At 45.3% G+C, this 6486-nt stretch overlaps 1 protein-coding gene and 1 non-coding gene across 2 annotated transcripts in view; both read left to right on the top strand.

Annotated features, from left to right (window-relative positions):
- The first annotated feature begins 1927 nt into the window (after positions 1 to 1927).
- Positions 1928 to 2128, top strand: LOC143400555 (small nucleolar RNA SNORA73 family). The gene has a single exon (XR_013091472.1). It is a non-coding gene; the product is annotated as a small nucleolar RNA SNORA73 family (small nucleolar RNA).
- Positions 2129 to 3966: 1838 nt separating this feature from the next.
- Positions 3967 to 6486, top strand: part of G3bp1 (G3BP stress granule assembly factor 1) — a 38479-nt gene continuing 35959 nt past the window's right edge. Inside the window, exon 1 of the mRNA XM_076856411.2 lies at positions 3967 to 4058. The gene's annotated coding sequence lies outside the window, so the exon portion shown is untranslated. The remainder of the gene's footprint in view (positions 4059 to 6486) is intronic.

Below are 6486 nucleotides of genomic sequence, written 5' to 3'. Positions count from 1 at the left end.
TGTTAGAAATCACTAACAGTTTCTTGTGACTTATGCATATACAGCAAAACCATATAGGAATGTGTACATATAACTACAGCAATACCCATGTCTTAATAGAAAATGGCATCCCTCCACCCCTTTTTACCCAAATGCTATTAGGCATTCTCTCCCTAATATTCTGCACTTTGCTTTCTTAATATCTTCTGGAGATCATTCTATAACTGAACATGTAGATCTGCTCTCATTTTCCATATGATTGCATGAGAATCCCCTGCAAATATACTGCATTGTAGTATTGTTTCTAATTGCCCTGTGTAGTCACACATTTGAGCTATTTAAAGAATACTGCAGTGAGTATTTTTAATCACCCTTCACGAATGATTTACTATGTTGGGTTAAACTGATCAGACGATTTCTTACCTAATATTTCCTATTCACTGCCTGTCATACTATCTTCTGAGGTCTTGCCCATGTTTCCCCCAGCTCCCCTATTCTCTGAGATTTGAGAAGAACTGGCAGAAAGAGCAAGGTGAAGTAGCGTTGTGCAGGGGTTTGCAGATTTTACTTTGTGGTGGAGATAAAAGACCAGAAAGAGGCCAGGGACTTTCCCTTAGAAGACTAAGATAACTTGACTAGGGTTTCTTAGCCACAGCACTGTCGATTTTTTGAGTGGATATTTTTTGTTGTTGTTATGGGGTCATTCTCCTGTGCATACCTGGCCTCTATCTGGTAGATGCCAATAGCCCCCCTACCCAATTGTGGCCATGACCCCCACCCCTACTCCAATCACTGCTTTAGACAATTCATTAGTGGTAAGTTATTCATCGAACATTTACCAAGTATTAAGTATCCAGCATCTGGGGCTCAAGGGTTTCTAATCTGCGTGGGGAAACTACCACAGGAGAATGCCAACTTGCTTTCTCTCCTCTGGGAGACAGCAATAGACATCTAAGATGTCCTGCCAACTTCTCCCCCATTATTCATTCCCCCTTCCTTCATATTAGCTTCATTGCTCCCAATCTACTGGATTCCTAGAGGTTAATGACTCTTATTTTAAATGTAGCACTTTCCCTATACAATTATATACCTATTTTAACCTACAGAAATCTCAATTAACAATTGTTAATTCAACTAACAACTGGAGACAGAACCCAACTGTATAGTTTCACCTTATTTTTAAAACTGCTGCATTTAATATATGCATATCACCTAAAAATTTGCCAATTGATGAACATTTGTTTTCAAGCATTCTGATAATGCTGCAGAACACTTTGGTACCTGTGTTTGTCAACAAATGTGGCTAAGAAGTATTGTTGTTTTGGAGGAATGTACATAATTCAGGCCACTTGGGTTACATTACCAATCCATAAATGTAAAATTTTGCCCATCTGCATTCATTAGCCTTACAGTTCCGGGAGTCATCTAGTAAACTGAAGTCTACACTGTGCATGCATCATGCCATTGCTTTCTGTGCTTAGTCAACTGAGACTCAGTCATGTGAAACATCAGTTAAAAAATAATATTGAGATCCAAATCTTTAGGTAGAGAGTTTTCTCATCTGTTTGAGCTTATCATTTCCCAGTTCAGTGATGAACAACCTCAACAAGAGGATCCACCCCACCTGAAAGTCAGGGTATCACACCTGGTCAAGAGGGAGAAAGTGAAGGAGCATCTGAAATCTGAGCTTCAAGGGCTTGACCTGGAAGCTGATTTCCAGGAACTGTGTGAGGCCAAAAGTGCAAGGTGGAGATGGTTCTGATGCCAAGCATGGAATTCTATCAAATCTAGAACCCCTTAAAATGCCAGAAGCAATTTAAGTGCCATTATGGGTTGAAAAGAAGACAATCTAGAGCCATGCATGTAGTCTTGATATTACAACCTTGATTGCTAAAATTATCAATAAAGTTTTACAGTTTTCTGGGGGGGAAAAAAGTTGCAATCTCTTCCAACGTGGATAACCCGGGAGGTCACTCTCCCCGGGCTCTGTCCAGGTGGCATAGGGGAGCATAGGGCTCTGCCCCATGATGTACAGTCCCTTTCCACAACGTTGGAGATGAAGCTGGGCTTTGTGTCTGCACCTGCATATTCCTACGACTTCTCAGTCTGTGGGCTATGACTGAGGAGACAAACCATGCAGGAAACTATCTAGAAAAAAAAAGTTGCAATCTCTTAGTCCATCCACTTTTCAGGTGTTCCCCATTGCCCTCAGATTAAAGCCCAAGTTCCTTGGCATGGCTAGCACTATCTCGGAGTTTCTTTAACTCTAACTTTCAGCGGCGTGTCTCTGTGCGCAGTTTCCTCTCTGCTTGCAGAACTCGGTGGTGCCTGTTTCCGGGGTCAGCGCAGCGTCTGACTGTTGAATGGGTGACCCGCACTGCATTTCAACCAACTCCGACCCCAACACTCGGAGATCTCCATGCCCCAATGAGCCGGAATGACGCGGAAGTGCGGCCTTACTGGCCAAAGGAACTTTTCAGGTCGCTCCTGGGTCTCCCCGCCTGAGTTTCGGACTCGGGTCTGGTCCCTGGAAGGACGCCAGTGGGCATCGCCCGGGTCGCACCAGGTTGCTGCTGGGTTGGAGCGCCTCCTCTACTTTTGTGCCAACAGGTACGCTCCATGTCACTTCATTTTTAAAAAATTGCAGCAAAACTTAACCGGTGACCCTCCGCATTGTCAGATGATGTTTGGAAAGAAAACGGGCCGGGGCGTGTCCATGTCTAGCACGTGGGAACCAAAGCTATTTCCACATAAAATACTCCTGGTGACCAACAGAGGGCCCAGCAAAATACCGAGACCGGACAGAAGCGGGTTGGGGCTCCTTAACCCGTGAAGTGTTGGGACGATCTTTAGGATGTCCGCATAGGACTTGGCAAGTTACCTTTTAAAAGCATAACGCCACGAAGAAATAGTCCCCCTCACCCCACAGCAATAAGAAAACGGGATGACAATGGTGGTGACGCACAGGATGTTGCATGGAGGCCAAAACTTGATCGGAGAATATAAAAACTGCCATTTTTTTTTTTTTTTTTTCAGTAACAACCCCCCAAAACTTCACTGAAAGATCCAGGAATCGACCATGGGGCCAACCTGCAGCAGCACCTGCCAAGAAGCAACCGGATGGAAATGCAAATGCTCAAACTCAATAGCTTTCGCGTGTGACCTTTTTACAGGACCTTGCATACACACAGCTACTCTTTTCTTTGGCTTTCCTCTAACAGTTGCCCAACAATAGTGCTGACTAATGGTAAGAGCCAGCAAGAACTCTCAGCGCACGGAAATGAAAAAAGTTGTAATAAGGATGATAAATTAAAAAAAAAAAACCAGAAACTTTGCCATTTGGATCCTTGGGTACCAGACTGTGCGGAAAGGCGGGAGAAGGAGTCTCAGGGTCCGGACCCAAGGGAAGTTAAGAAAGGGAAGGGGACAGAAACCGGACTCAGCCTCATAACCGCCACAGAGGGTCCGGGCCGCGCTGGGTCTCTGCCTTGTTGGAACAGTCCAGCCCCCGTGTCAATCAGCTCCTTCCGGCATTGTGATTGGTCTGGGCCTTTCTTGGCTTCCCCAGTGCCCACCTCCTAGTTGCTTGGGGTTTACTTCCCCAAAGTACACGGGTCCCACCTTGTGGAGCAACCGCTCCTGCAAGGAAAACGGATCTCCGCCCAGGGGAAGACATTTTAACCAATGAGAGCAGTCCCCTGTAGTTATTGGCTATCCTGGATATCGGTCAAGGAAGTGCCCACCCTCCCTCCCTGTGTGCTTTCAAGTTATTGGCCTTTCTTAGTGCCAATCCCTAATAGGGAAGCAGGATCCTCACGGTCTTATAGGCATGAGTCAAAGCCAATCAAGAGCCACGCCTTCATCCTGAGTCAGTACCCAATTGCTATTCGAAGAGCTCAGAGGACGCAGTCGGGATTGGTCCTCCGCTACCCCGACCTGGCCGCAACAAGTTAGGCTGAACCACGGTTATATAGACCGGCGGCGGAGCACGCGTGTGTGCGGACGCACTTGCGTGAGGGATTCCTGCCACCTTCTGTGCTGTGGGGCAAAGCTTGTTCCTCTCCCGCTCAGCCGCGCAGGTACGCTGGGGTGTGGGCGGGACAGTGCGGCCTAAGGACGAGGACCAGTTGGAGCGGTGGTGAAAGAGAAGTCAGAGAAGCGCCCGCGAGCCGCATACCCCCACCCCCACCCCAACGGCCGCCGGCGCGCGCGGCGGACGACGAGTGCGCGGCGGCTTCCCAACCCCCGCTGCCTGGAGCGCGTGGCCATGTCCACCGCGCGCGCGTGCCGCGTCCAACGGCCACGCGGGGCGGGAGCGAGCAGCTGCCGCCGCCCGGGCCCCTTGGCGATCTCGCGGCCTGGGGGCTTTGCGCGGCCCGCTGGCCAGCTTTTCCCGCCTGCCTTGTCCGCCACGCGCTGGGTAGTCTTTCCTCGCTTGGTCACCGAGCTACGGCTCAGCGGGGATCAGGAGGTTTTTTTTTTTTTTTTTTTTTTAAATCTAGGAATGGGGACAATACTGAAGCGTGATAACTCTTTAGGCCCGCAAAGCAGAAGTGCCGCTTTCTGGCTTTACAGGAGTTAGCATTGAGGGAACAGCGAGTGCTTGGAGAGTTAGTGACAATAGCACCTAGGATTCTAATCCCTCACTGTGCCAGGCACTGTGCTGAGCCAGTTAACTACTTCATGTGATTTTCACAACGACCTAATGGGGTAGGTGCGATTTTTCTCATTTCATCGCGACTAGGGCACCGAAGTGGAGTGACCTGGTCAAAGGCACTCAGACGGTAAGGGGAAGGTATTTGGATCTGTGTTCTTTGGGTTCCGAGCTTTCCAACCCAGCTTATTCTTTGCTTCACCTTTGTGCGCCCCCTGGGCACCTTTGCCCCGTGAGCACTTTCCCCTGAGGTCAGCCTCAGCTTTTAAAGGCCAACTGCAGAGAAGACTGCAGCAGCGTATTTGTACAGGCCAGCCCTAGGACTTTCCAGGGAGACCTGGGTTGGAAGTGGGATTATGACAAAGGAAAGGCTACTTCCCTACCCATATTTGTACAGTCGATAGATGTGACCGATCAGCTTCTGGAAAAAGTAAAGAATGAGTAAATGCAAATGAGCATGGACAGTGTTCCGGCTCAGATTTGAAAGTCATAACAGTGTGATGGGAAATTCCCGCCAGCAGAAGTTAGACTCTGATAGTAGACCTTGAGTCTTTTTCCGTTTTTTTTTTTTTTTGTGGAGGAAGATCTTGTAGATTATCATTACAATTAAAGAGAACGAGGTTCAAAATGAATTTCAGATCTCACCAGAGACTTGGGCTAAAATTTGAAATTGGAATGGAAAGGTGCCCCCTTAGAGTATAAACTGGATCACTGTAGGTGAATAACCAGTGATTGTGATTTATTGAAAAGTATACTTAGGGCAGTTTAGGGTCTTTCATGGATAAATCTGTCTACATTCAGAATTTTTTTTTTTTTTTTTTTTTGCATTTATCCTACTAGAATCCTATCTATATGCAAAGACCCCTTTCTTACGTTTCAAGAACTTAAGTTTGTTTTTCTTGTACAGTTGTCATTTTAGATTATTTTAAACACAGTATACTCCTTGGTTTTATAAAGTGAGTGTTCCTATGTTTCTAGATTCACATGATTAACTTTATAGCACAAAAGTTTTGGGGCCAATTCTGAATTAATTTGAAATTGGCTTCCATGTAAAGAAGTTAAAAAGTCAGGTAGTTTAGTATTTATAAATGTATTTACCAAGTAGTTACCTTTTGTTTCTTACCAGAAAGTAGCAATAGATAAAGAATCAAAATATTGTACAGACAAGTTTATACCTTTGCTGGTGTTACTATAAATAACAGATTGCTTTGGATTATAACATTGTTTTACTTGAAACTTGCACTCTGTGTGTTCAGGTTAGCCTACCTTCTATACATAGGTTACCTATTCAGTTTGCATTTTATCTTAAGTTTGAATAATTTATTAAAAGTTAAAAAACAATAATGACTTACATTTAGAGGCTGGGGTTGTAGCTCAGTGGTAGAGCGCTTGCCTAGCACATGTGAGACACTGACTGGGTTCAGTCCTCAGCACCTCATTAAAATAAATAAATAAAATAACCACTTACATTTAAAGTATGAAGTTTGTTCATCTAACTTTATTATTGCTCCAGGCAAAATATATCAGAATGAAAACACATTATGCATTAGTTAATTGAGGGAAATTTTCATTAATTTCACCTTCAGATATTAAAAACAAACCTGTACTTTTATTGGCTTCAGGCAAATGGTTATCAGGTGGGCAGGAATATGAACATTATATGATTATTTCACAAATTGCTACTGTCACGACCTGGCTTTGGTGGCAGGCACATGCTTGTAGTCCCAGCTGCCAGGAACACTGAGGCAGGAGGATCACAAATTTGGCAAATTTTTTTTGAGACACTTTCAAACTAAAAAGAGGTGCAGATGTAGTTCCAGTTATAGGACCCCTGGGGTTCAATCCTCTGTACT

This window comes from Callospermophilus lateralis, chromosome 5 (assembly GCF_048772815.1).
Source record: "Callospermophilus lateralis isolate mCalLat2 chromosome 5, mCalLat2.hap1, whole genome shotgun sequence".
NCBI lineage: Eukaryota > Metazoa > Chordata > Mammalia > Rodentia > Sciuridae > Callospermophilus > Callospermophilus lateralis.
Note: the sequence above shows the minus strand (reverse complement) of the source record. Positions and strands in the feature narration are given on the sequence as shown.